We start from the raw sequence: 12,694 nt of genomic DNA on the forward strand, positions 1-12,694 counted from the left end.
AACGACAATAAGTTTGACGTTGAATGTTTGTGTAATGAACTTGCTGCTATGAGTTAGTCTAAACAATAAGATTATCTGAATCATCACAGACACGTTAAGTTTACAAACTTTTTATTATATAGTTTAAAACCCGAAGTGGGCATATGGGTATTTTATTAATAATTAATTCGAATATATATTGATATAGGTTGTTTCCTTGCCTCTTTAATTTGACTTATAATATTGACGGTTTCAAACTCATTGATGCCACAGCAGTCTTTGACACCGTTAATCAAAGACGTTTATCTCACAAATTGGAACTTTGTCAACGAAAATCTGAAATCGACGCAATGTTCTGAGAAGTGATTTTCTGCCAGGTAGAACAATTGAGCCAGGAAACATAAGTTATGTAACTTCTCTTAAATTACATTCTTGTATAACAATTCATTCAAAATTATGAAAAAAAAAAATTAAAAATAATTTATTTCTTGTGTGATTACATATTAAATGAATTTACATAAATTAAATAAGTATTATGTTACGTATTTTATTAAAACAGTAATTGGGACGTCTCTCCCCCCCCCCTCACTGGTATGGTATTATGTAAGTTCTTCAACTTAATAAATAAATTCTTAAATAAGTTAATTCTTCCATAAATAATAATAATAATTTTAATTACTTTTTGAAACAGTCAATAGACTTGTAAAAATAATGTTTTTTAAAGAGTATTACCTTCCAGAAAAAAAAATCATATATCCGTTATACCTAATTATGATATTATTTGAAGCTACCAAAATAAAACATTGATTCTTTAAAATATTATTCAATTTCTACTCTTATTAATTTCATTTTTATGTTTAATGATAAAAAAAAGAAAAGATAATGTCAAATATGTACATTTATCAATAATATAAAAATATGCCTGATAAAATAAGTTTAATCTAAATTTGGAATTGTATTCGTATGCTAGAGTAAAAAAAAAAATAATTACAATAAGCTTTTGATTGGATTAAAGTCCGGTCTAAATTTATTTAATAGTTCAGGGTCGCTTAATTTAAAAAAAAAAAATTGTAAAATTAAGACTATATGTTCTGATCAGATGAAACGCTGAGAACCGATACCTTCTACTAGACTCCCTTAAGTAGAAAATGAACTTAACTTAGGCTTACTTATTCGATAAAATTTCCTTTTAGAAGGTTTCAATTACTTTAACTTCATAAAATCTCTGTCCTTGTAAATAATTTTTTTTATTAACTAAAAAAATCTTTGTGTTATAGTAGGATTTAGGACGTACTTTTTTTTACAAATATTTTGTAATTCTATAAATATATTTTTCCGTGGTACTGGCATATTTACTGACATACGCCTCAGTAAATTGTTAATTCATTTTAATTTCTTTCTTTTTTTTTTTTTTTTAATTTCAATTTTTTATAAGAATTATAGCGATGTTTAAAATGAATTCTAATCCAAATATTTTTTAAATCAAGTATCTTTGAATATTTTTTGTGCCATAAATTTGGTATTACAACTTTTAAGCAAACTTTATCCTCAGTTAATGAACTAGAAAGACAATGTCTTAAGAGATATAAAGTAAAAATTAAATGCTTGGTTTTTACTTAAAAGATGGAATCTTCGTAAACATAATACAATGATATGTATTGCAATTCTGATTTTAAAGACAATTTTATGGAGTAAAACTTCTTACTGTTTTGCTACGAAATTTCATCAATGATCCCCCTAAAGTTAGATTAAAAGATGTTGTCATCTATGGAAATAAATTTCCATCAGTATATATTTATACTTTACAAGTATGAAAGAAATACATAAAAACATTTCACTTATCATTAGTCTACAGCTTGGTTTCATAAATACTATTTTTTGTGTAAATGAGAGAAACAAAATAAACCATTAAAAATAATGGCTTAAACTTGAATTATTCATTGCTGGATAGAAAAATATGTGAAATATGACATTGTGTATTCCCAAAAATGTTTATCTAACTTCGTTACCTATCTAACTTCAATTAAAGAAGAATTTTATTAGGAACGTTATGGACAAAACCCCTGGTTTCTAAAACAGAAGTTTTCCGAAATTAATTATATAAAAACTTTTTTTTTTTAAATACTTTTTATTTATTGATAGATATTACAATCTGCGTCACAGTTGTGGGCTATAGATAGTATTGATGAATGATCACATTCATACTAAAATAAAATAAAATATGAATGAAAATAAATGAATAAATGAACAAAAATCTCTCTTAAAATGTATAGAAATAGAAGGATAAACAAAATGAACATAATCAAACTATGTGTATGAAAACAAAAATAATACAATATCTAGTCATAATATAATCTCTAGTCACATTTACACTCTTATATACAATATTTACATAATCTAACTGAGAATCCCTGAGCCCACTCTATCTCCCACGTGTAAGGGGTAGAGCAGAGCTCAAAAGTTCCCAGCGCATCCCTCTCGCCGCATCACTGGTAGTGAACCAGTGGAGGCTGAGCAAGTGCGCTAAAGCCGCAAACACTCAAATTGAGTGGAGAATCTGACCATTGCCAGAACTCCGATACAAAAACTAAGGTAGGGTTATTGGTGGAACCACAATTTTTTCACACTCGATTAATACATTATGAAAAGTTTACCAACAATTTATTGGGAAATAGGAAGACAAAAATCTACTCAAAGATTTTTAAACTATATTTTAAAATTGTAGGTTGTAAAATGCATAAGCACGCTTACGGTTCTAGCACCATGATTTTTTTTTCTGTAAACTGTTGTGCAGTAAACGGAAAGCAGAGTTCAGTATTGCTTTTGCTTACTACGTTGAATTTTGAACAACTTTTATAAAAGCAGATTATTTGTGATAATCTCACTCAACTGACACCCAGGTTTTACCCAAAACTACTGAAATTTCAGAATCTAATTTTACGAAGGCCTGATCACCAGAATGGATCTATAGTTGACAAAATCAAAAATACGGTTTCAAATAAAGATGGATTCGATCAAAGGCCTAAATTGAAAGTCCATTGGCTTATTCCTTAGGCAACAACCGCTCCTGTTTAAGATTAACTCTTCTGTTGTACTAATAGATGGACAGAAAAACACATAAATAATAATTAAGTTAAAATTCCAATAAATCTTTTATTGAATAAAGAACCTCATGCTGCATATCGATAAGATGAAAGTCGGACTAAAAAAAGGATAAGAATAGCAGTTTGCCGGGTGATAATATTTTTAATTAATACCTAAAACAGGAGGTTCCAGTTAGTTTAATCATTTATCTGGACAGATAAAATAGGAGGATAAATGAATGAGCCCTGTGGAAGATTTTGCGAAGTTCAGAAGAATCAGGATGTATCTTGAATATCTATACCATGGTAAGGGTCCTCAGAGATTTTTAGGAGCACCAAATGTATGGAAAACCAAGTAAAAACCGGAACTCCAGTGAGCTAAGCAAATTTTCTTCCATCAGGTGATTTGGGGGTGTCGGATTTACATTGTCCGATTTTTTCGGTTCATTTTTGGTCTTATATAAAGTCTGGGTCGTAGGTCTCATTTTTCGATGCATACATTCAGGGTACCTGGAATAAAGCACGTGGAATCAACACTGAACGAAACTCATCCTGAAGACTGAACAGGCTGAAGTTTTAGCATAAAAAAAGAAGCATGGTTTATCTCTAGAGTTAAATAATATTTTTTTTTACAATTGAAATCAGGATTAGTCGTTCAGAAAGGAATCGGTGCAAAAAGTTCAGATTACCGACTTCTATATTTTGTCTTCGTGACTTGACCTGAACCATCTCCAATATTTATAATACCCTATCCCAGCATAAAAACAGAAGATGGTTATTTTTAGCACCACTGTTAGGCGTTATTTAAGAGAAACAAATCAATGCAAATTACCTTCATTAACGCTTACTTCCATGACTTCATCATCATTATTCTCTGCACCAGAGTTCACGTCAATGCACTCTATAGGTGGGAAAAGATAACCTGGAATTGAAAAAAAAGGGAATTAAAAAAATAAATATAAAAAATATTTATTTATTATTTTACAGTTAGTAAAATGTAAAATATATTTTTTCCTCAATAACCTAGAGTAGAGGAGGATCCTTTAAGTGTATCAACTTAATATTTGAAAATTCTGCGTCATCCAACCCTATTCTAGACACCTTTTGATCTCTTGAACACCTGTGTGAACTGTTTTTAATGAATTCATCGGAGTGTAAGGGAAAAAGGTAAGAACGATAAACAGCAAAGTGAACAATAAAGTGAGGAGAGATTGGTCGTTGGTTTGCCTATAATATATGTGAGAGGGAGAAGTGAGGGGCTTTGTAGACACAGGGAGCCGCAACACCATTGTGGACCGAAAACACTGAAAAAGCTGCGAAGCAGAGAGAGGGCACCCTAGGTGAAGGTATGCCAGGTAATTCAGTAATCCTGGATAGGCCTGGATTGTAGTGTAATGGGAAACAAACTGGATTGGGCCGATAGGGGGCTAAAGATAATAGTATAACTGTGCAAGTGGTAGGGAAAATTCTATATGAGTACTAAATGATAATTGGATGCGATCTGTTGAGAAAGGTGGGCATAAAAATTAAGAACATCTCGGGTAAATGAGATATCAAGACGGTGGTAGGTGGTATAGTTCCCAAAAAAGCATAAGGGATGTAGGAGTACATATAGGAGCAATATAGCAGGCGATAGATAAGATGGAGTCGATTCTTACTGACTACGATGACATTTTTTTTCCAGAAGGGAGAAGTCCTGGGAGTACAGGTAAGAACGTGTATGAAATCCCCTTAAAAGATAATAAAATAACGTATATAAAGGAAAGATAGTGTCAGCAAATACTAAGACAGCACATCAGAAAGTTAGACAAGAGGCGAGAAGGTATAATAATGATAGCCCATCCCTGGATAATACTTCGCTATGGCCTGTCAAAAACAAAAATTTACTGGGTGAAACCGTGGAGAAACATTGGATCATGATCGATTATTGGAAATGAAAATACGATCGACGAATAGTACCCCATGAACCTGGGCATGACAGGCAAGACATCCTCAATAGCCTCAATTGAGCGTCTCTACAACGTCTTATAGATCAATTCCTGCAGGTTATTGACGAGAGGATTTGCCAAATACATCTGGATGATTTACTAGTTTTCAAAAAATCAGAGTTCGACCACGTTCAACATCTGAACAGTGTTTTCCGGAGGATGTGGGATTGCGACTGAATTGCACTTGAAGGCCAGTATTTTATCAATATCATCGTAGGTACATTTCATTGACATTTCCTCTTAAAATGTAATTATGCAGCTATAAGAAATTTTGTTATTGACTTCATGAATCTTCTTCAGCCAATAAAAATTGTTTTTGCTTTCCTCAGACGGAATACCGATGACGATCAAACCAGATAAGTCCCTAAATGTGTTTAATCCAAAAAGTATTATTGCTACAAATCTTGGGCAAGCATCCATGCGTGTTTTGAAGCTTTTCGGCCTGAATTACCGGTGATAGAATCGTTCATTCCATCTGTTAAGGACACAAAGCTCCAAGCCGAGTGAAAATTTCCATGGAAAATTATTCTGAACTGACTCAACCTTCCAAGTTAGTTGTCATGAGATCGAGAGGTTACCGAGTGCTGCTGAGTATTACTCCAAGAGATTTATCAAATAAAGGGTGTTGTTCCAAAAGGTTATCTGTAGTGGCTTCTCTTCAAATCATTTTTTTTTCAATATCTTTATTGATATTTACAACAGTATATTACATAATACATTACGTAAATTTGATCTTCGTTAAAATGGAGTGTTACAGGCGTGTAGAGCAACTACCCATTGGTAGCACACTTATGACATTTTACATTAGCTGGTCTCGTGGCCATCTTCTTTTCAGCCGCCTCGGAGAATCGTCAGGAATGGAAGAGGATGCAAGGTTAGAATCTAAGGGGTTTGAGTGGTTAGGGAGTTTATAATGGAAGGAGTAATATCTGGTTTGGGCTAAATCGGTTGCATAGAGAACATTAAGGTCTTTATGATTTTATTTGTGACAAAGTAAGGAACATTGAGGATTTTACGAAGGATTTTGGATTGTAAGGATTAGATACGAGAGGAATTCGAAGGTTTTGTGAAGCCCCAAAGCTCAAATCCATATGTCCAGATTGGCCTTATTACAGTCATGTAGATCAGTCTTTTTTAATGTGTTGGAGGTTTAGACCGTTTGTCTAGTAAGTGCTGTAATAGTCGGTATCGACGAGCAGTTTCCTGTCTTTTCAGTCTAGTGTGAGGATTCCAGATTAGTCGTTTGTTAAGATGTAGTCCAAGATAACGAATCTGTTCTACAGGGGTAAGAGCCACATTATTAAAGTATACTGTAGGGCAGTCGATATGTTTAAGACGAAGTGTAAAGGTGATATGATGGGATTTGTTGGAATTTATCTTAATTCTCCAATTACGACACCATTCTTCGAGGGCTGTGATATGGGATTGAAGAGTTTGGGATACAATTAATGGGTTATTATTAACTGCGAGCACACATGTGTTATCGGCATACGTGTTGAGGATAGTGTTAGGATTGGTTGGAATGTCAGCTGTATAGACAGTGTAGAGGATGGGACCAAGGAGTACTACCTTGAGGGTCAAATCATTTAAAAAATAATTTTGGTTCCATCCAGTTAAATGAGCTTTTATCCCACTCACTATCCCCTACCTTGATTACAGATCGTGTCTTGGTTAAAAACATTCAACTGATTAAGTAAGCTATTCTCAAAATGGAAGACGTCTCAGGAGGAATAGATAAACCTTTCTTAAAAACAAACCCAGGCTCTAAAGGCATAGCTTAGTAGCTATGCTAGTTAATTGCCGATATCATTAATGGAAAGGAGAAGACATTGAAGATTTCAATTGAGTAGAACTTTATCAAACGTCGGTAATCAGACCCTTTATGATAATTTTGTGTTCGGAAACTTCAAAATGCATGAATTTCCCTGACAATTTTAGATCGGCGTATGGAATGTATAAATCATAAAGTTACATAATTCTCATTTTCCTTACGTATCTGTTTTAAAAAGAATAAATATTTATAAACATATTTAGTGTTTTTAGTTAAATGAAAATTCCAGCCCGAAATATTAGCTTGGAATGGTTATTATTGAGTTTCCAATAACTTTATAATTGTAAATTATTGGATAAAAAATAATATTTATTTCAATTTAATAACACATTACAGTATTAAAGCACTTTAATACTGGTCCAAGGTACAAAACTATAACTAGAGCTAAAGTAATGCTAGATACTTGTATTATTAATAGTGTAAATACTTCTACTATCACGTGTTTTTTTCCCCCGTCCACTTCTAATACATCCACGAAACTAAAATAGCTTTACAAAGTTACTTATGTCGTTGGAAAGGTGATGAAATGAACCAACTTGTATAAATTCCTCAAGGTGGTACCTCGAAATTCTTTGCGTGAGGGGTTCCACCCCTCAATTCCAGAAATAATTCATTCTTCTTTTATACATAGGTTTCGCTGCTGCGATCGCTTAACGGAGCGATACTTACCTGTAAATGCATTGATATTTTATAGTAATTCCATCGCACATTTCGAAAAATGTAATAAAAGTTGATTAATTCAGCAACAGAAAAGAAATGAGGAATTTCATAGGTAAAACATAATTTTCTTGGAAAAACCTTATTTCCACAACAAGTGAAGATAGATAGGGGAGCTTACAATGAACTACATTTTCGGTAAACTGGTACCACCTTAATTATTAACATATCCTTCTAAAAACCCCGGTAGTAAGTAAAATGTCGCTTTTCGAATGTACTTAATTTGATTTTATTTGTGATAAAGTTAGGAACATTGAGGATTTTACGAAGGATTTTGGACTGTAAGGATTGGATTCGAGAGGAATTCGAAGGTTTAGTGGAGCCCCAAAGCTCACTTCCGTACGTCCAGATTAGCCTTCATCAGGCCTTCGTTAGATCAGTCTTTTGTAATGAATTGGAAGTTTAGGCCGTTTGTTCAGTAAGTGCTGTAATAATAGAAATCGAAGTAAAAAAAATAAAATCATACATGAAGCCCTTAAGGTACCATATGTAATCGTTCTAGCCCAAACAAGGTATCATTCCTTCCATTATAAACTCCCTAACCACCCAAATCCCTTTAATATAACCTTGTAATAAATAAAATAATAAATATAACCTTGTATCCTCTTCCATTCCTGCCAATCCTTCGAGGTACCTGAAGAGAAGATGTCCACGAGACCTGCTAATGTAAAAAAGTCATTAGAGTGCTACCAATGGGTAGTTCTATACTCGTTTGTATCACTCCATTATAACAGAGATAAAATTGACTGGATGTATATTGTACAGCTGTACATTTCAATAGAAGGAGGAAAAACTTTATTAAAATACAAATTTGTGCTGTCCAACTTCATTGGGTTGCTAGTCACACAGCATATTTATTTTAATTTAATCAGACGATACTATTACTCTAATGATAAATAGGCCTATACAAGTATACAATAATAATTACAAACATTAGTAGTATACAACATTAGAACATGATTTTTTCTCCTTTCTTATTTTTTTTTTTTTTTTTATTTGTTTCATCTCTTTGGTTCTTCTATTTCTTTCCCTTTTTTCTGCTTTTTTTTTACCTTTTTCTTTTTCTATTTTTCATGATTTTTTCCCCCCTTTCCCATCTTTTCCCCTTTTTCCCCCTTTTCTCTTTTTTTTTTCTTTTCCTTCCCTTCTTTTTCCCTTTCATATTTTGGTTTTACATCAATATGTCTTTAACAGAATAATGGATTATATAGTGATAGACATACGAGAAATATATAAGAAAGATACTTCAGTAACAAATATAAATAAAAGAAAAAAAAATCAACAAACTATATTCAAATTAATATACAATAAATATAGAATAAATATTAAATGATTAAAAATTTTAAAAAAACATGGAGATATGTATGTATGATATATAGATAATTTACTTATAATGTATAAGTCAATCGACTTATTTGAGAGTTATTTTGATAATCACAAAGAAATGATTTTTTCTTATTAGGACTCCGCTGATTGCTTTTCAACGCTCTTAATTTTAATATAAAAAATTTATTTTCTAGAATAAAATAGCATTAAAACATTTCACATTACATTAAAATATTTATATATTATAAAATATCGTACCTTCCAATAAAGTTCTCAAACGACCCATCTTAAGATGTGGTTTTTAAGATGTATTCTCAAATCTGAAACAATACAAACAATTATAACATATTATAACAATAAAATGGTGGTATTTACTATACATTATGATGTATCTTGAAAATAAGGTAATGTTAAACTCATCCTATTCGTTTATTGAAATGGTATTTTTAATTCAGACATCTTTCATACTAAACTATAGTAACGTATGTATATGTATTAATGGACTTTGACGAATGAAGTATCAAAAGAGAATTTCATAGAGAAGGGACGAATCTCAAAAAACTTTGAAGAGCAATTATTGTATTATTTTCAATTAACTGTGAATAAATTTAATAAAAGACACGCAATATTATTCCAGAGATCTACATAGAGTTTTTAGCGAAGGGTTCTTTGTGTAGTAAATTTTATTATTATTATTATTATTGGCGTGAGAGACCATAGAGGTCCAAGGCTTCGCGCGATGTACGTATGAAATACATCGTGCGTCTCATGACGTGATTTTCATAGGATAGGTATGTCACTCCCACTCCTATTGTTGTGAGTGCCACCTATTGGCTAATGGGCCTCACAAATGCCCAGGGGGGGGGAGGTGGTGAGTGAGTATTGTAAAATTATACGCTTGAAAAAATCTACGATAGGGCCGGGGATTCGATCTCGTAACCTTTGGGTTTGCAGACAGGCACGTTACTACCACCTACGCTGCTACCGCAGTAAATTTTATAGAAAATGTTATTAGCTACAGCGTTTGTTGTGGTGGTATTTTTGATTATAGGCTTTCTTTAGGAGGTATAAAAAATAATTTTCTACAAAAATCTGTTGTTTTTTCTTCTTTTTAAAAAGCTTCTTTTTAAAAAGTTTGATCTTCATTTCCAAAATTTTCTAAAATATCCTATTTCGTCGTAATGAGTACTGAAGTAATTTAAGGGGTTGAATTTGAGATAAAAATAAACTTCAGGTAACATACCTGCACTAATTAAGATTCACTTCTGAATTCCATAATTTGAGGATATTAAGTGGGATGTCAATCTTTAACTCACTTTATTTATGATAAGCAACCCTACTAGTACAAGAGCCGGGAAGAAAAAAAGGCAGTTATCTCACCCCAATTTTTGATTACATTAATGAAAACTATGTTCAATTACTAGTCAAAATTGATGAGTCTGCTAAGTATAGGTACGGGAGTAAAAAATGGCGGCTGTTTCAAAACCTTAAACAAACATTAATTTTTTATTCGGAGCTCTATATCTTAAAAACTACCAACAACACTAGAAAATCTAAGAGACCATTATTTAAAGAAGAGTAAATTTGCTGAAATATTAGCCCTAAAAGAGAACTATTTACGCCCTATAGTTCTGGAGATATAGCTTTTTAAAAAGCAAAATTTCTTAAAAATCTTCTGACAGATTAGTAGTTAGCTAATTTATTTTGAGAAATCTATGTCTCAGGAACTATGAGACGTACAGATGTCTATTAGCACTCAAATTAAAGCTAGTTTAATGGACTATAAATAAGGTTATGCCCATTACCTTCGTAGGAATAGTAGTTTTCATGATATTTGCAAAAATAAATTGATTTATAGTTTTTCGGACAATAAGTTTGATTTATGAAAAACTTGTTTGCCAGTTCTAAAATTAAAGCAAGTTAAATTTACTACAAAATAGTTAATTATGTTTATCTTTGTAGGAGTAGCAGTGTTTATGATATTTGACAAAATAAACTCACAAAATGTTAATTTATAGTTGTTCGTATAAAATGTTGGATTTTTGAAAAAATATATCTTTAGATCCATAAGACGCACATATGTCTGCTAACACTCAAAATAAAGGAAATTTAACTTGCTATAAATTAGTTTATGACACTTATCTTCGTAGGGGTAGTAGTTTTTATGATATTCACATATCAATATAATTTTGACAAATGAAAATTTGTCGGAACAACTATAAATCAATTTATTTTAACAAATTTCATGTAAACTATTACTCCTACGAAGAAAAACATCATAAAGTACTCTATAGCTCAATAAACTAGCTTTAGTTTTAGTGCTGATAGACATCTGTACGTCAAATGGTTTTTGAGATATAGATTTTTAAAAATAAATTCGCTAATTACTGATGTTTCAGTACATCCCATACATTTTTATGAAATGTTGCTTTTTAAAAAGCTATATCTCAAAAACTATTTAACGTAAATAACTCTATTAGGGCTCATATTTTAGCAGATTTTCTCTTCTTTAAATGACGTTCTCTTGAGTTGTTACTTGGCAGACTCATCAATTTTGACTAGTAATTATACATAGTTTTCATAAAAGTAATAAAAAATTGGGGTGAGATAACTGCCTTTTTTCTCCTCTTGGGCTCTTGTACTACACCCCATCTTAACGCTTAACGTCTCTACCGCACCCCACTTATCTAAAAGCGTTAAGTCATTATCGTCTTTGTGACGAAGTGTGTAATGAGTTATTTGAGGATCATAAAAAGGAATCCTTACACCATAAGAAATAAGATCAGAAACTACACCGAGAGTAGATACGTATTTATGTAGCTTAGAATACTTGCAACCCCATATAACTCATACGAAAAATGCCCTTCTACCTCTGCTGAATAAACCTTGATTGTATGAAAATAGAACGAAAACAACCAAACGACTGTCTGTGACGCTGTAGTGAAGAATACATCACTAATTTATTCGTGCCAGATTTAGAGATCTTACCATCCTTTTGCGGCTTCCCGTTGGAGGGTTTCATTTAGATGCAAATTGGAGACAGATGTAGACTTATCAACCCTCTTGTAAATACAAGCAATTAATGACGCTCCAAAGATTGGCAGCTAATTGGAAGGAATGAGGCGTGAAGCAATTTCCTTCAATCGCCGTTCGGGCGCCGCTATCTTAGGAATTACTTCCAGTCCTCAACGTCTACGTAGAAATTGGCACCTTCAATATTTTCAGGAAGGCAAACCTCGGCTTGTTAAGTTCGGTTCGTAGTGAAAAATATTACTAATTAATCAATTGGATATTTTTAATTATATTAATATTTCATAAGATAATTGTTTATCCAAAATGGAATAAATCATTTGTTCAACTTAGTTTAAATTCATTTTCTAGCAAAGTGTGATAATGGATAATTTCCAAATATGTATCGAAATTTTCTATGTTTATAAAAAATAAGCATCGATAATTTCCACCGATATTCAACGCAGATAGCGTAGATTATTAATTCCCTCTCTTTATTTATTATTATTTTTTTTTGGTCTTCCTCCAAAGCTAAGGACTTCTAGGTCTCATTTCACACTCAATCATTTTCGATGAACTTGTAGCGATTTGTTATCGTACAGAAGTAAAATGTGCAGACGAAAAAACAAAACTTCCTATTCTTGAGGGAGTGGATAACCGCAAATTTTGATCTATCCTTGGATATATATATATATATATATCGTTTATACTTGCCCACGATCAGCGGAGAAGGGGGTGAGTTAAAGGAAAATAATAAAAAA

At 32.1% G+C, this 12,694-nt stretch overlaps 1 long non-coding RNA gene across 1 annotated transcript in view; it reads right to left on the minus strand.

Moving 5' to 3' along the window:
* Positions 1-3,889: 3,889 nt before the first annotated feature.
* The window catches only part of LOC136797185 (uncharacterized), a 68,837-nt gene continuing 60,032 nt past the window's right edge, over positions 3,890-12,694 (minus strand). The window contains exons 2-3 of the long non-coding RNA XR_010845017.1: positions 9,183-9,244; positions 3,890-3,984 (exon numbers count right to left, since the gene is read on the minus strand). This is a non-coding gene — a long non-coding RNA (uncharacterized lncRNA). The remainder of the gene's footprint in view (positions 3,985-9,182; positions 9,245-12,694) is intronic.

Source organism: Halyomorpha halys, unplaced genomic scaffold (assembly GCF_000696795.3).
Source record: "Halyomorpha halys isolate HHAL.00 unplaced genomic scaffold, Hhal_1.1 Scaffold1328.1, whole genome shotgun sequence".
NCBI lineage: Eukaryota > Metazoa > Arthropoda > Insecta > Hemiptera > Pentatomidae > Halyomorpha > Halyomorpha halys.